Source organism: Tympanuchus pallidicinctus, unplaced genomic scaffold (assembly GCF_026119805.1).
Source record: "Tympanuchus pallidicinctus isolate F22 unplaced genomic scaffold, pur_lepc_1.0 scaffold2, whole genome shotgun sequence".
NCBI classification, from domain to species: Eukaryota; Metazoa; Chordata; class Aves; order Galliformes; family Phasianidae; genus Tympanuchus; species Tympanuchus pallidicinctus.
This window is the reverse complement of record NW_026294721.1, coordinates 287451-304332: the sequence shown is the minus strand read 5'-3', so window position 1 is coordinate 304332 and position 16882 is coordinate 287451. Positions and strand designations below refer to the sequence as shown.

General features: G+C 44.9%; 1 long non-coding RNA gene across 1 annotated transcript; it reads left to right on the top strand.

Moving 5' to 3' along the window:
- Positions 1–7919: 7919 nt before the first annotated feature.
- Positions 7920–12202, top strand: LOC128080569 (uncharacterized). Its single transcript, XR_008206773.1, has 3 exons — positions 7920–8013; positions 8352–8541; positions 10403–12202. It is a non-coding gene; the product is annotated as an uncharacterized LOC128080569 (long non-coding RNA).
- Positions 12203–16882: the final 4680 nt, after the last annotated feature.

The window sequence follows — 16882 nt, the reverse complement described above, 5'->3', positions numbered from 1 at the left end:
ACCCTACGACTGTTTTCTTGTTCCTGTTTCTGCTGTTTAGAAGCAAAAATTAAGTAAACCTTAAGGATGAGAAAATCCTTTTCTACACTCTCACTGTTAGGCCAACCACTGGCACAATGTACTGGCAAGGATATACTCAGGAAAACCCAAAATAAATATGTATGTATCATAGAATAACTGCAGATAGGTATGTATTTTAAAGTCTAGATGATGTAGATGTTAGAGGATGCACTGGTGAATAGGATGTGATGCCAGAGACTCTAGCTGTTGGCAACGAGACTGGGCCCACTACAGCTAACACCTCCTGACCAGTGTCTTTACAACATGCTGACCATTGCCAGGTTGTAGGATTGGGTCTTGTGTCATATACTACTTTCTTCAGCCTCTGGGTGTTGAGAGTGAGGGTGTGATTCCTATGATGCAACTTAAACAGGATTATGTCATACTTCTATGCGTCAAGGCTCCTTCCATAGCACATGTGGAGAAAGAAATCTCCAGTTCGTTTGGGAACAAGACTGTATAGGACAAAAGGAGAAAAATATATCCTGGATCACCAGGTAATTGCACAAAGCACTATTGGAAGGGACATGATTTGCAATATCTGTCTTCTGCAAAGCTATTTCAGCCTTCTAAGACAAGTGTTTGATGGAATCATTATTCAGACCATCCACTCTGGGAGAGTCCATCCTTCAGCCACTGGATCAGAAAGCTCACTATTCCCAGAGTTTTCATTTCTAACACTCCATCTACATCTTCCTTTCTGTAATGTAACCCTGGCTTCCCACCCAGTTGCTGTAGGCTCCGTGATGTGATGATCCCATGGCAGTGGGAAAAGTTAACTTTTCCATCCAAAAATGGCAATCATTTCTGCCATGGATGTATGTTGATTTACAGTCTATGAAAAAGTCTTAGAAAACTCTGCTCCATCAAGAAATTCTAGAACTGAACCCCATGCATAACCCATCCTCAGCTTTAGCTGAACTTGTGGTAGTCCCTTCTGTCCCCAGAGCCCTTAGCCAGCATTCTTTTATGTTTGTTTAATTGACTCATCCTCAGGGAACAAAAGTTCAAATTACAAATACAAAGGGTTTTGTGAGCAGGAACCAGCTTTGAAAAGCCCACAGAATTGAAATGTGTGTTGCTTGCAAAATGTCAGACTCTGTGAGGCTCACCCACTTCTAACAGTCCTGTTCCTCTTGCTATGCTCCTGCATGGGCATGGAGTGAAGTTCCTGGAAGCAGAGTGTATCTCCGGGTAATACCATTTTCTCAGTGTCAGATGGATGCCTGGCTGTTATTTTTCAATTTTCCCTGTCTGTGGGTACAGATCACCCTTGGGCTCATCTTTGGATTGTAGTCCTGATTCTATGTCCCTCATTTCTTCATTTTTTAAGTGACATTTCGTATTCAGAGGAAAATGGAGAAAAAGTGGATTCGTTACCAATATCCAAAGGAAAGTTTCACTGATCATCTAGTTACAGATAGGGTGCCTCCAGAAAGGACAGAAATGGCTGTAAAGGATGGGCCACCTCTGTAGCCAACCAATGTCTTTATTCTAATGGGTTTAAAACAGAAGGTTTTGGCCCATGCAAAGCCCCAAACACAACAAAATTGAAGTCTTTTGTGTGTCCTGGTAACAAGCCAAGCATGAAGGAGAAACTCAACCAGTGCTGCTCAGAACAAGCCTGTTTTAGAGCTGGCTTGATGCATCCATCTCATGCAGCCCTTAAAATTTCCTGAGAGCATATTCATACTGATAACAACAGAGACTGAGACTTTGGAACACGTTTTAACCCTGGGATAGTGCCTCTGTTTCATCTCAGAAGGACATAAAGTGGGATGTGAATGGATGTGAATACCTTGCTCTCATCCATGGAAGTACATATGCACACCTGGGATGGACTAGAATGAAGGGAGCATATAAACAGGAGGGGGAACAGCTCTTTAAGAGGGTGGATGGTGACAGGACAAGGAGGAATTGTTTTAAACTGAGACAGGGGAGGCTTAGGTTGGATATTAGGAGGAAGTTTTTCACCCAGAGGATGGTGAAGCACTGGCACAGGTTGCCCAAGGAGGCTGTGGATGCCCCAGCCCTGCAGGCATTCAGGGCCAGGCTGGATGTGGCTCTGGGCAGCCTGGGCTGCTGGTTGGTGACCCTGCACACAGCAGGGGGTTGGAACTGGATGAGCATTGTGGTCCTTTTTCAACCCAGGCCATTCTAGGACTCTATGATTCCCTCTCTTTCCTAGATCAAATAGGAGATAGGGAAAGGGAGAAATTTGCTTCAGGGCAGTCTGCCCATTCTGTGCCCTAGAAGGCAGTCAGATAACCTCACACACCTTCCAAGTCACCAAAGTCAGTTCTAATAAATAAAAAGAACAATAATAATGCAACGAACGGAGGCATCTCAGTCAAAATGCAGAAGAGAATGTTGCTGTGTGGTATCTGACTGGTTGGTACTGTCACTGAATGATTTAACTTGACAGGTCACCCTCTAATGACCTGCTCTCCCATGGCTATCCCAAAACCATATGTTAAGGGGGAACAACTTCTGGGCCAGTGCTCATTTAGCTTAAGAAATCTCCCCTGCTTGATTCCTTGCCATGAAACAGAGTTAAATTGGGATCCATGCTGGGAAGCTGCCTAATCAGATATCTAATAAGGAAGAACTGACCTTGAACCACGTTTCTATTGTGTTGGGACTGCTGTGGCACTGGGAGAGGTAAAATACCCTTTCAGTACCTCCACACCTGTCCCTGAGACCTCTTGGTAGGAGGTCTTCTGGTTTCAGGGAGTTCCTGGCATGGTCACAAGTGCTGGCAGAGATGCACATTGTGAAGCCACCCTTGAGTAACCTCCTAAAGCCCCCTGGAGGGACACTTGCTCCTCGGTGACTCTCTTTGACATCAGCTAAGAGGGAGGAAATGATAGATTATTAACCAGGGAATTCCACGAAGCAGAGGTCAACCTGCAGTTCAGGCCTTAGTGGGCTCTGGTTATCATAGGGCCAGCTTTCTCCTTTGCCTGCTTACTTCTGATGTGCACGTTTATTATCGGAGCAGATTTATGGTGGTTGAACCTGGTCCCTTCATTATGCAATGTCTGAATCAGAACATGGTGGAAAAAGCATTGAAAAAGTGAAGTCTGTGAAATCCCCTAGCAGCACTAGGTGAAAGGATAACAAAGGGATGTATGTAAAGGAAGTTAAATTTGTGATGTGGAGGCTTAGTATATATCTGAAATCTATTCAGAGACCTTGAGCTACAAAGAACATTTGGAGAAAGCATCATTAAATGCTTGCCCTGCTTTTCTATTCTTTCTTAAGCATCTGCTGTGGACCATCAATAGAAGACATTAAATAAGAGGGACCGTTATTCCAACTAGACCAACGTTGCTCCCATGAGCACTGAAGAATGGAATGAGATTTACAAATAAACTTTTATACTGCCATTGGGAGCCACACTCCAATTCTTTCCAGTAGCTGTTGTTGTGTTGTGCTGGATGTGCTCTGCTGGTCAGAACAAACACTGCCTGCTTGGTACCCTGAGAACCCTCTGCAGACATTCTGATCCCTGGGTTGACAAGTGAAGAGATATAATTAGCCAACATGCAGATTAGAGCCGTGCTCTGATCTCTTTAACGCATACAGGGGGGGGGGGGGGGGGGGGGAAAAGAGAAAAAAAAAAAGGAAATTTTAAAAAACAAACAACTTTTCTCACAATTAGAAGGGAAGGGAGAAAGATCAATGCAAAACAAGGCACGACAAAATCATTTCGTGCAACAATCCAATAACAGGAATGTTCCCAACAGCACACTGGTAGGGCTTTGGTCACATTGAACCCGTCTTTCTCCCTTTAGACTGTTCCATAGCCTCAGAGAATTTATTGGAAAGTATTGTTTCCTGAAATTCCTTTCTCGGTATTCACTCTAAATTAGCTCTTTTCTTAATTGTCTCCCATTATTTTTTCCCTTTCTCTCAGTCTTGGTCCACTTCTTCACTGCTGCCAACTCTTGCAATTGTACCGTAAGTCTTGCAATATTTAGTGTTTTACTGTAATCCTCAGCATCTGGAAGCAAGTGGTTGTGCAAGGATTCCAGCTTTCATTAAAGAAGTCTTTAGCCTGAAAATGTGACCAGAATGTCCTGTAAAGGGAAAAAGAAAGAAGAAAGAAGAAAGAAGAAAGAAGAAAGAAGAAAGAAGAAAGAAGAAAGAAGAAAGAAGAAAGAAAGAAAGAAGAAAGAAGGAAGAAGAAAGAAAGAAGAAGAAAGAAAGAAATAAGAAAGAGGGAAGAAGAAAGAAAGAAAGAAGAAAGAAAGAAGAAGAAAGAAGGAAAAAGAAGAAAAGGAGAAGGAGAAGGAGAAGGAGAAGGAGAAGGAGAAGGAGAAGGAGAAGGAGAAGGAGAAGGAGAAGGAGAAGGAGAAGGAGAAGGAGAAGGAGAAGGAGAAGGAGAAGGAGAAGGAGAAGGAGAAGGAGAAGGAGAAGGAGAAGGAGAAGGAGAAGGAGAAGGAGAAGGAGAAGGAGAAGGAGAAGGAGAAGGAGAAGAAAGAGAAATAGCATTATATGGGATAAGAGATCAAAACTTGAACTTGAAAGTGGTGATGCCAATTATAAATCTGCCTAATCAACCAAAAGTTAGTCTTCTTGTCTAAACTGGTCGTCTGCTGCCCTGAAAATTTATCAGAAAACTGTTGGCATCTCCATAGGGTGATTCAACAAACTGTTTTTTTGGTAGGAGTTCAGGATGATAGAAATCACATCCCAGAGAGGTGGCCCTCTCTTTCTGGCTTTTTCAGGAGCCCAGATGGCATCTTGGAAGTTCACAAAAGGCTTCACTTATTTCTGAGTCTGTTCCATAAGATCTATTTGCCCTAGTATAGTGAGAAACAAGTCCAAGATTTTAACTGCATGTTCTGGGTTTACTTAACTATACGTAAATTTGGGTTAAACTCGGTTCAACCAGGTCCTGGTCTATATGTAAGTCACCTTCAGGATATCATAAATAAAAATAAAGAATGAAGACATGTTAAGAATATGGGCAAAGTTCTCCCTTATGTTGTAACATCTAGCTTCTGGTCAACATAGCAGACATTTTGTTATTAATTAGTATACTTTCCCATAAAAGACAATAGCCACAGAGAAAGCTCAACGGCAATGATGACAACCCCATAAAATCTTGAGAGAAGATGAGATTGTGCTGTTCTGCTGTCAGGGATTAGAGAGCAAGGGAATTCTGTGGCAGGGACTTCATGCCAAGTAGTTCAGGACCTTTTTATCCACCTCATTGGATTATCCACAGGAAGTTTTCTGACTCATTAACTCCATTCAGAAGGTCAAATAGGATTTTCAGCAACTTTAACCTCCCCTCAGCAAGTGGTTATGGGCTGCAGAGATCTGCTTGGTTTCTGTCACAGAGCAATGATCTCGGAAAAGACATCATGGAAATTTTTGGTTTTGCTTTATTTTATGAGCATTTAGCACATTTATTTTTTTTTTTTTCCCCACAAAATATGAGGATACAGACTTGAGGATTTGCATCCCTGCTGGGGATATTTTGGAACTCTTGCCAGCTTTCTCACGTAGAGCTCTGGTAGGAATTTATCTAACATGAAGACCTTCAGGAGAATGGAAAGATGCACCTCAACTTGCTCTGCATAGGTTTAACTCATGTTATTCACTGAATGAAGATTACATATTTGGAAGCTTTTGATCTACACCTAGAGGAACATTGCAGTGTTCTTGTTGAATGCTCCAGAGATAAGATGCTAACAGACAAAAAAAAAGCAATAGAGATGGGCACCCAGAGAACCATGAGAATCAGCTGTGAAATCAGTCAAGTGGGTTGGACGTGTCTTTGATTGTTGAGTTTGGAGAGCCTTAAAACTTGGAAGAAACTGTAGCACAATCCCTACAGGCAACGGGGGGCACTGGGAAGGGAGCTCTCAATATCCTGAGGGAGGCCAAAGCGTGGGCCAATGATCATAGAATCATAGAATCATAGAATCACCAAGGTTGGAAAAGACCTAAAAGATCACCCAGTCCAACTGTTCACCTATTCCCAATAGCTCCCACTAAACCATGTCCCTCAACACAACATCCAGCCTTTCCTTGAACACCCCAAGGCTCGGTGACTCCACCACCTCCCTTGGCATCACTGATGGGATGTCATTAACCCACGTGCCCTGCACTGACTGGTCACACCAGCTTTCTGGTGCATGATAAAGAATCATAGAATCATGGGATATCCCAGGTTGGATAAGACCCTTGTGGCTCATACAGGACCACCCGAAATTTGAAACCTGTGTCCAAGAGAGTTCTCCAAACACTTCTTTTACTTGGGCAGCTTGGTGCTGTGGCCGCTTCCATGGCATTTCTGAACTGCTTGTCAAGGGAGGGCTCAGAACACATCTGGGCCAAGCTTTGGGTGAGGTTGCTGTAGACCATGGCTGTGCATTAAGGGTTTTTATAGGAATCCTGACCATCTCCAACACGGACAGTCCCTATGCCGTTCCCTGATCTGTGGCCAAGAGATGATGGGGAGATGCTGGCCCAAACCCAGGATAGGCAGCACAAAAACTGCAGGGAATGGCTCACTGCTGGCCATGACGTCAGCCAGCACCCCAGCCCTGTTTCTTTATGAGCGTAGCTGTGGTCCATGTGTGGGGGGAATCTCTCCCCACTGCATTTCTAAACATCTAAATGAACAGAGCGTGAGTGTTTTGACTCTGTAACATCTCAAGCAGCTGTGCTTTGTTATTAATTTCTGTGCTGTCTGGTTTGCATTCGCACCTTGGGAATCAGTGCCTTTTTGTTGGGTTGGATCAGACCAGAGAGCTCAAGCTCTGCTATCACTTAATCAGTCGTTTTGGTATCAGGTTCCTGCTAACCTTGGAATAAAACATGGGCATTAGGTATGGATTTTGTGATTACGTGTCTTCTGTCCTGTGGAAATCACCTTCTTTGTGTTTAAAAAATGTTACACAGAGTGTAGGGAACTAAAGATGTTCATTAAGGAACCTGGGAGCTGTTTCTGCTCTGCATCCAGCTGGTTTATTAACCATGGTTAGTAGTGACTTATCCATAGAAATCCATCAGTGAATCCTCTTACCAAAGGAGGACAGTATCTCCTAGACTCCAGGATGTATATAACTACAAAGATCTTTGTATTATGCAATACAGATATAATGATATATCTACCTTAGTAGAAAGCAGTGGTCAGCCTGGTATAGAAACACTGATCCATTTGTGGTGGTGTTTTAGAAGACAAGTGAGAGATCATGCTGAAAACACCATGAAAGCAATTTGGTTTCCAAACTGAATGCCTTCAAAGTCAGAGGTAGAAACAGCTCTGGTTCTGTGCATCAAAAGGAAGGTTTTGCATACACACACACACAAAAAAAACGTAATATGAAAAAAATAGAAGGAAGAAAGTATTCTGCAACCTGGAAGGAAAAGACAGAAGGAGAAGCAAAGCAGGGCTGAGAAAAATGAGGTGAGAAGTGAGAGAAGTTTGCTGCTTTCCTGCAGGGCAGGATCTCTCTCTTAGGGACTGCTCTTAGAATCTAGATGGCTCTTTGCAAGAGGCTTCAGCTGGGCACGAGAACTGGGTTGAAACTGAGCTGTTCTGTGAATGAATGTAAGTGACCAAATGGGTCATTGTGAATTCCAACGCTTTTAGTCTGTACATGGCAAAAGCAGAGTGCAAAATGCAGCCTTGCAGAGATGCATGAATCTCAGACAAAGATTAACCTGAACCTAAAGGATTTACATACACACTTCTTTCTTGGGGAAGGGATACTGGCAGCAGGAAAAGGTGTTCTTAATTGTGCTTAATGACAGCCTGTTGACCAACTCCTCCCTCCTCCTCTGCTGGGATTTATTTATCTGCCCCTAGAAGATGAGGCTGTCCTGGTGCTCCTTATGTGCCACCAAAATGCAAAGGCTTCAGATAATGGAGGAACTGCAGAAAAACCATGGATGAGACTATATGCCTTAGAGTGCAGTTATAAAAACGAGGTGAAGATGTGAGAACAGCCCAGCTGGCGAGAGGAGCCATGAATTGTGCTATAGGAAGGGTTGGTGCAATGGTCTGAATGTGCCTTGAGGCTGTATGGGGGACATTGCATGGTGAGCACTGCATGCTGTACACCTGCACCCTAATTCAGCCTTTTTACAGGAGCACCTGATGTGAAGAACTGAGGAGGAGGGGGGAAGAGGAAAAAATGCATATTGAAATGCAATTAGTGAAGGTTTGTATTTAGCAGCATTTAATGGGACCGTGCTTTTACAGAAAGAAGGAAAAAAATCAGTCCAATCTGCAGGTAGAGAACTGATGTCAGCTGTCATCCTCTTAGAAAAGCCTGGGACAATGGCTCTGAATTAGGACGAGCCTGAAAGGCATCCCGGTACCGTGCACCCTGTCCTCCAGCCCTACGGACAACAAAACCCGGTCCCTCTGCACCAGGAGGAGAGCGAGGCAAGAAAAGAAAGCAGAGGGAGGGCCGGCAGCGAGAGAAACCCATCCTGAATGCGCTATCAGATAAGGTCTGTTGAAATGAGCCCTTTTGCTATTTCTTTCTTTCCTCTGTGAGCGGTAGCAATGGGAGGAAATGGATAATTAGAGGGCCTTGCAAAATGGCCCCACTGTTGTCCCGGGGCTGAGAAGGTGCGCTGGCAGGAGTGCGGAGCAGCGAGGCAGACCTTTATCTCTTCCTAATGACTTGCAATGAAAAGGGTTTTTTTTCCCCAAAGCCCCAGGCTCGGCCTCCTAACCCTGGGAAGATTTTGCTCTCAAGGGCTGGAGAATAAGTCCTCTTGTCCACTCGTGGATAAATGGGCTGCACTGTTGCTGCTGCGTTTTGTGCCACCAGTGGCTGCCCATGAAAGAGGAGAAGCCGGAAGAATTGATTGCAGGCACAAAAGTGTCCCCTCATTCTCCTTTCACCTCTCCTTCCCCATCCGCCAGTGGTTTCTCTTTTTAGTCCTTTTGGGGTACAAAGGGGTCTGAACTGCGTTCAGTGTTGGGCTCCTCTCTAGCCCTGGAGCATGTCCACAGGAGGGGAACGGAGCTGTGAAGGGGTCTGGAGCACAAATCTTATGGGGAGCAGCTGTGGGAATTGGGATGGGTCAATCTGGAAAAGAAAACTCAGGGGAGACCTCATTGCTCACTGCAGCTCCCTGAATGGGGGCTGTCTTCTTCCAGGTAACAGCAATAGGACAAGAGGCGATGACCTCATATTGCACCAGCGGAGGGTCAGGTTGGGTACTAGGAAATGTTTCTTCTCCAAAGGATTGGCACATGGGGACATGGCTAGTGGGCATGGTGGAGATGAGTTGGGATAGGACTTGGTCATCTTAGCTGTCTTTTCCCATCACAATCATTCTGTGATTTCTAATCTTTTACACTTTCTGCCGCTCTCTAAGGCTCCTGCAGTGGGCTGACCCCAGATGCTCCCCAGTCTCTGTTGTCCTTGTGCAGATCCAGGCCTGAACTGGGATGTTCCCAGCCTTAAGCCAGTACAGGTTTAGATTTCTTGCCCAGTTCAGCAACCAGAACCCTTCTGTTCCTGCCACCTGATCTTCCCTCCCCCCCTCCCCCTCCCCCATCTCTTGCCTCAGTTTCCCCATTTTTAGAAGAGATGGTGATCTCCTTGAAGGTCAAGAAAGAGAGCTCAGGTCCACTGAGATGGGTAAAATCTTCCCTTTTAACCTGCTGATAGCAGAGACTTGGAATAGAATGAGCAGCTCCTATCAATTGGCACAACCAGATGCTATATGGCCATAGCTGTCTCCAGCTGTATCCCATGAAGGAGATCACAGAAGGAGGTTAGAAAAGATCATCAAATTCAACCATCAACTCATCATCATCACAATGCCCTCTTAGAATCATGGAATCTTTAAGGTTGGAGAAGGCCTCTAAAATCACCAAGTCCAACCATAACCCATCCCCACCATGCCCACTTACCATGTCCCATCTTCCATCATGGTGCACAGTGACTCCATGCACTAAAGAGCAGATGGATGTTGCCTAAAAAAACCTGAATTTACAGTTTAAATGCACACAAGAGTCACCCAGCTCCTTATGAAATGCACTTTGTTTTTTGTCTCCCTCCTCATAGGGACATCACTCTTATTTTTATGTTATTTTATTGAATGTCTTTGGAGGAGGACTAGCAATGGGTTGCCTTGTCTCACACTACTACCTGATGGCCTGGGGAGGAAGAGGTGGCAAATGAAATCCTTACCCTGCTGGCCAATAACCTTTCATAGCATTGTAATTTTTTGCTGTTACAAATACTAATGTATTTTTTCCCCAGAACAGGTAAGGATTCTGCTTCTATTCCTCATCCCAGGTCTGTATCTCTGCATAATATTGCCTTTCTCTTTGCCTCCAATATTGTTCCAGTGTGGAGAAAATGACAGAGCAATGTGGCCCATGATGTATTAGTCTCATGGATGCTCAGCCCATGCCTCATGCTGCCTTTAATGCCCTTGCAGAGCATCAGCAGGATGCAAGCAAGGATCAGCAGCAAGCAGGAGCAGCCAGCACCTCCCCTTGCCCTGAGGTCAGTTATGCCAGCTGTTGTCTCCTGTCACTTATGCACTATTGTCTCTTGGATTAGATCAGCCTCCTTTCAACACTGTGACATTCCTGTTTGATGGGCAGTGTAACAACAAATGCCATGTGTGTACCTGAAACTCTTATCATAGAATCACAGATTCATTAAGGTTGGGAAATATCTCTGATATTAGCAAGTTCAGCTGTCAACCCATGCCTGCCACCATGCTCATGCCAACCTCTATAGCCATCAAACCATGTCCCTCAGTCCTACATCTCCATGGTTCTTGAGTACCTCCAAGGATGGGGACTACCCCAGCACTCTGAGCAGCAGATGTTCTTAGCTCACATTTGGCTTTGAATTTTACTGTCCATTTCACACTGAAGGTGGATCTACAAGCTGCTCAGCATCCAACCAGTAGTTCCAGGTGTTTGAGCAGCAGGAGTCACGTCTGCCTTTCAACCTTCTCCTGCTAATGTGAGTGGAAGATGCACTGTGCTGGAGAGGTTTTGGAGTCTTCTGAGTAGCTTTGCTAATGGAAAACATGATTCCAGAGCCTGGATCACAGTGTGATGCAGGGAGAGCCAGCCCATCTCATTTCATAGAATTTTGGAATGGCCTGAGTTGAGAACAGCCTCAAAGATCATCGTTCAACCCCACTTCCATGGGCAGGGTTGCCAACCGCCTCATCTCTGCCTGCAGCACCTGCTCTGATTATTTCTTTTCTTTTAATCCTAACTGAGGGTCTTCATTTGTGCTGACTGTGACTGGAGACTCAGAATCATACCATTGCCATTGAAACAAGTGGTGGCCAATACATGTGTGCCATGCATAGAGAGCAGGAGAGAAACACAAGACGTAGGGAAGCTTCACATTGTATGCAAGACTTAAGCTAGGCACCCAAAATCTGCAGGTTCACTGCCTGCCTCTGTGCTTACTGCTTCTGGAGCCCAGCGAGGATAATAATCATGGTAGCAAATAAGTTGTCATCTGCAGGGCTAGACAAGGTCAGGAGAATTTTGGTGAAATGTTCTTTTCTGTGTTATTTTCACTGCGATCAAAATGGCTAAAAATAAGCAGGTTGACATCCACTCTATTTTTATTTAGATCTCAGTAATTGAAACACATGGACAAAAGTCCTGCGTTTGATTTTCTTTCATGTGGGATTTACTCTTCCTTCCAAACACACACAACACACAAATTATATGTGTGTATGCATGTGTTTGAATATGCGACCGTCCCATTTATATTCTGTGTTTCGCTTATTAAAAACAAAGTTTCAGTCGAAATAAAACATGTGCTGGACCAGCCAATAATTGTTATTTATTTAGCCAGATGTCACCTCTTGGCGAATGACTGTGCACTTTGGGGTTTAGTCATAAAAAAATAATACATTAAAACTGTGGAATGTTCCCCAAAGTGGAAACTTTGGATAGATGGACACGAGGGAGGCTGCAGCCCTGGGCCCCTCCCTGTCCTCAGTGTTTCACTCACACCTCTTTCCTGGCTCGGTCCTGGACCACCCCAAGTCGGTCCCTCTGAGACGTGGCCATGGGGACAGCTCAGTCCTGGGACTCCATTTAGGGTGAGATTGCATCCAGCTGGGCTTGGTCACCTCCAGACCTGTCGACACTATTTCAAACACTTTGAGTTGGGAAAAAAAAAAAAACAAACACCCAAAAAACCAGAACAAAACAGAAAAAAAAAAAACCAGCAGAAAATGTGTGCTAAGAGGAGAGTCAGGTCTGGCTGCCACATGGCATGGATGCGGACTTCAGCAATGGGGATGAACCTGAGCAGCACAAGTGCCAGCCAACCTGCCCCATTGGTCCTCAGCCCTCTCATATTTAGGTCTGTAGTCAGGCCTTGAATTCATGTCAACATCTGCCTGTGGAAATACAATCCACTCAATATTCTACATGAAAAGGTAAAAAACTCTTTTTATTAATGATAGGAAAAGAAGCAAAATTGCTTCTCCCAGAGTTTCTTCTTCTTAAAGGGATCTTACAGAAAGAAAGAGACAAACTCTTTAGCAGAGTCTGCTGTGACAGGACATGGGGAAATGATTTCCTACTAAAAGAGAGGAGATTAGAATTTGATACAAGGAAAAAGTTCTTGACAATAAGAGTAAATGTGCACTGGCCACAGGTTGCCCAGAGGTGGTGGTGCACCATATCTGGAGACACTCAGGTCAGGCTGGATGAGGCTCCAGACACCTGATGGAGCTGTGAGTGTCTGTGTTCATTGCAAGAAATGGGGCCAGATGGCTTTTAAAAGCCCCTTCCAACTGAAAAAATTCTATTCTTGAATTCCATTTGAGAGTTGTTATCCCCATGGACAGAAGACCAAGGCCCAAGTTAGGCACTGGAGCTCCCTATGCGATGCACGAGGAGAGCAGGCATCTGTTCTGCTGCAAATTACGTTAGTCTGCTACTGTGGCATTAAAAAAGCATCTGCAGGGAGGAGGGAAACGGAGTCTGGGAGAGCAGAGCTGGAGTTATACATGGACTTGGACAGGTCCCAAGGAATGTCACCAGCCTATTAAAGAAGCATTTATATCAACCACAAGTTGCTTAATGTTTACTATGTTAAATAAGCCACATTCCAGGGAACTCTTTGTTCTTCTGTGTTTGGGGGGAAAAGGTAATACCTATAAGCAGTGCTCTCCAAGCTTTAGTAGGTTTGTCTGCTGTATTCAGGTGGCTTTTTTGCAGAGAGCAGCTCCTTGCAGAGCATGCCTTGCCCAACCTCGAAGTGGGAATTAAGCTCTTTGCCTGAGAAGTGATATTATCAGCTCTCCTCTCAGAGAAACCTCCATTGTGCCTGAATAGAGCTGAAGCAAGTGGGGATAGAGGCGAATGAAGAGGCCATAATAACTCCTTTTTGAAGCCACACAAAAGGCAGCCAGGACTTCAGCAGGAAACCTGAGGAGTTGAGAGGCAGCACTGAGGTCTCAGTGGAGATGGGGTATTTATTCTCCTTCCCTTGCTGGCCCTGGAGGTTTTGTGGAGCAGCCAGAGCAAGCGAGGAGCAAGTAACCGCCTGCCTGATAAAGGCAGAATTGATGATGATAGGTGAGCATGGAGAGAGTTTTCACATTAGATTTGGGTCAGGGCCAATGGGTTTAATCATCGTGACTCCCAGGCAGGCTTGCAGTAGCTCCAAATCGTTCCCTTGTTTGCTCAGCCACTTTGGGGTTGGGAAAACATGAGTGAGGTCAGCAGAAAGTCTTGTGAATGGAGGGGCTTTGTCGTCGTCAGATTGTAATATTTTCTTTGCAGAATGTTGGAAAGAGGAGAGAGAAGGGATTCAGACTGGCAGATCTCAGCCATGGAGGCACAGCCATTCTATGGCTCTACGACTTAGAATCATAGAACGTTGCAAATATGTATTTTCTCTTCATAGAGTCATAGAATGGCCTGAGTTGCAAAGGAGCACAATGCTCATCCAGTTCCAACCCCCTGCTACGTGCAGGGTCACCAACCAGCAGCCCAGTCTGCCCAGAGCCACATCCAGCCTGGCCTTGAATGCCTGCAGGGCTGGGGCATCCACAGCCTCCTTGGGCAACCTGTTCCAGTGCCTCACCACCCTCTGGGTGAAAAACTTCCTCCTAATATCCAACTTAAACCTCCCCTGTCTCAGTTTAAAACCACTCCCCCTTGTCCTATCACCATCCATCCTCGTAAACAGCCATCCCCCCTTCTGTTTATACACTCCCTTCAAGTACTGGAAGGCCACAATAAGGTCTCTTTGGAGCCTTCTCTTCTCTTAGCTAAACAATCCCAGTTCCCTCAACCTTTCTTCGTAGGAGACTTCTACAGCTCTAATGACTTTTGCCTTCTGCACTCCTCCACAGCATCCCACGTCCTTTCCCATGTGTGGGACCATTGCTGGACTTACGTAATGATCACAGATTTACTGCCATTCCACCATATGCACTACATTCTCTGCTAAATATCCATGCCCAGAAATAAGGCTCTGTATGTCTGTGGTGTCTACAAACTGTCCCACATCTTGCATTGAGCTCTGGGTGCTACGAAACCATGGCTGCAGCAAGGGCTTGCGTGCTTGCAGAGGTGGCAAACAAGGTTCTTCAGCCCTTGGGCTCTTGAGCTGACATGGCTTTTCTTCTGTTTTTGAGGCAGAGCACATGACAGTCCTTGTACTGTTCTCCACCAGGAAAACAAATGCTGTTGACTGCAGAAACAGCTGGTGAAGATGGTGGAGAAGGTGGAGGGAAAGTTCCCAAAAGATGATGAAGAAAGTTTTGCATGGAGAGAGGAAAAAGAGAAAAGCTTGGGGATGAGACACGTTGTTGAGTTTGCACAATAGGAGAGAAGTACTCCAGCTCTCAAGAGCAGTTATGTGACAAAGAGAAGAGAAAAAAAAAGGGGGGGGGGAATCAGTAGAAGAAAAAAAGAGGGTGGTGTGAAAAGGAGCATTTTCTGTTCTGTAGGTCTTGTTTTCATCATAGAAAATAAATCTGGAAAGGATCTCAGACCAGGTTGCAACTCAGAAGCAGATCTAAACAGTTGTACAAAGGTATTTCACTGCAAAACAACTTCCTGAGTTGCAAAATCATAGAATCGTGAAGGTTGGAAAAGACCACTGAGATCATCTAGTCCTACCATCACCATCCAACCCATCACCACATGCCCACCATCACCACCATGCTCTCCGTTGTACCATGGAGATACCATAAGCCTCTTAGCAAAGCTAGTCCAGTGCTTTTCTTTTGCACTGAGATGTTTTCTTCCTTGTCTTTATTGAAACTCTCACTGAAATTTAAGTGCAGTGTTCCCTTTTAAGCGCCACAGTCGTGGAAGCCTGAAAAACAAACAATATACAGTTATAACAGGAATTAATTGCTAAGCAGAATCTTTCCCGTGCTTAACCTGTGGACCCAGAACAGATCCTCTCATTCTGCCACAGCAGGTGAAATCTGAAATTAAACCCACACGTGTTCCACCATTACAGACAAACATCGTCATTTGCATTTCACAGTGAGGGAAATGTGCTGTGGGAAAGGGAAATGCTCAGACCATGCATGAATCCAGGAACAACCACAGATTCCAGAGCTTTCCTTCCTTGAGAAGTTATGGATGCTTTTCTCCCCTCTCAAATGAAGGCTTTAATCACAGAATCATTAAGTTTGGAAAAGACCTCTAAGACCATCAGGTCCAACCATCAACCCATCATCACCGTGCCCACTAACCATGTCCCTCAGATAAGGATTGCTCAACACTGCTCAGAGAGGTCATTCACCAACATCTGCTTTCAGCCCACAGCTCCAGATCATTGCTGCTCAAAGTCTATAAGAGAAATTAGTCTTTACCTGGTATTCTTGCAGCACGAGGCCACCAAGACTCCTTGGAAGTAGATTTATTTCTAAATAGTCATCTGTTCTGTTTTGTTTTTCCCAGGGATTTAAACACCAATAAAAAAATTAATTGCACTTTGAGAAAGCTTTCTTTGCAAGAGTAAATCCATCAATGGACCCTTGCATCATGCCAGCAGCAAATCTAGGCTCCCAGTGCCACATATCTGCCAGATCTTTCCCCTTCCCTTCAGTGGGAGTCAGAAGGTACTTTTCCAGACAGGGAAGCGAGAGTCAGGATTGTGTCAAACCTGCAGTGTTGCATGGGTGGATAAAAGCTGCCTTGTGATACTGAGGTCATAGGAGAAGCCAGGACTGCATGGATGGCTCAGATCCATCTAGTTTTACCTCTAATTTAACAAGAAGACTCTAAACCAGTTTCAAGGCCACATTCATTAACTGTCTGTGCTTTTATATCTGATGTTTCACATTTAAAGTTGGCTGTAAGGTGAGGCTCCCAGTGGACCTCCTTTATGCCTTGTTCTTCATTGAGCCCTGGAATGTCCTGGCTTGTGTCAAGGCCACTTGTGTGCTGACTCCAGGACCTTGCTATAGAGAAACTCCATGTGGCAGAACTCTGCTATTGTCTTAAGTAACTCTTCAGGTAACAGGAATATGGTAGAATTAGTGTTGGGAGTACTCAGGTGTATGGGACAAGCCTAATGGCTGCATCATTGCTGGGAGGGGAATCCGTATGCTTGCAAACCCAGAAAAAGAACAAAAGAGAGAATCATCAGAGCTCTTATTTACTGACACACGTCCGTGCTTGAAAATAAATAACGACAGAGAAAGACAATGCAGGAAACATATGATGAAGCAGCAGAAAGCCAGAAGAATGATCTGTGTCAAGAGTTTCCAGGCGATGTCAGCACGTCTCTGGATCCCCGGGCAGAGCACAGCACGCAAGGCCTGCCCAATTCTCCCTTCCTGTCCATTTGGAGTGGGTTCT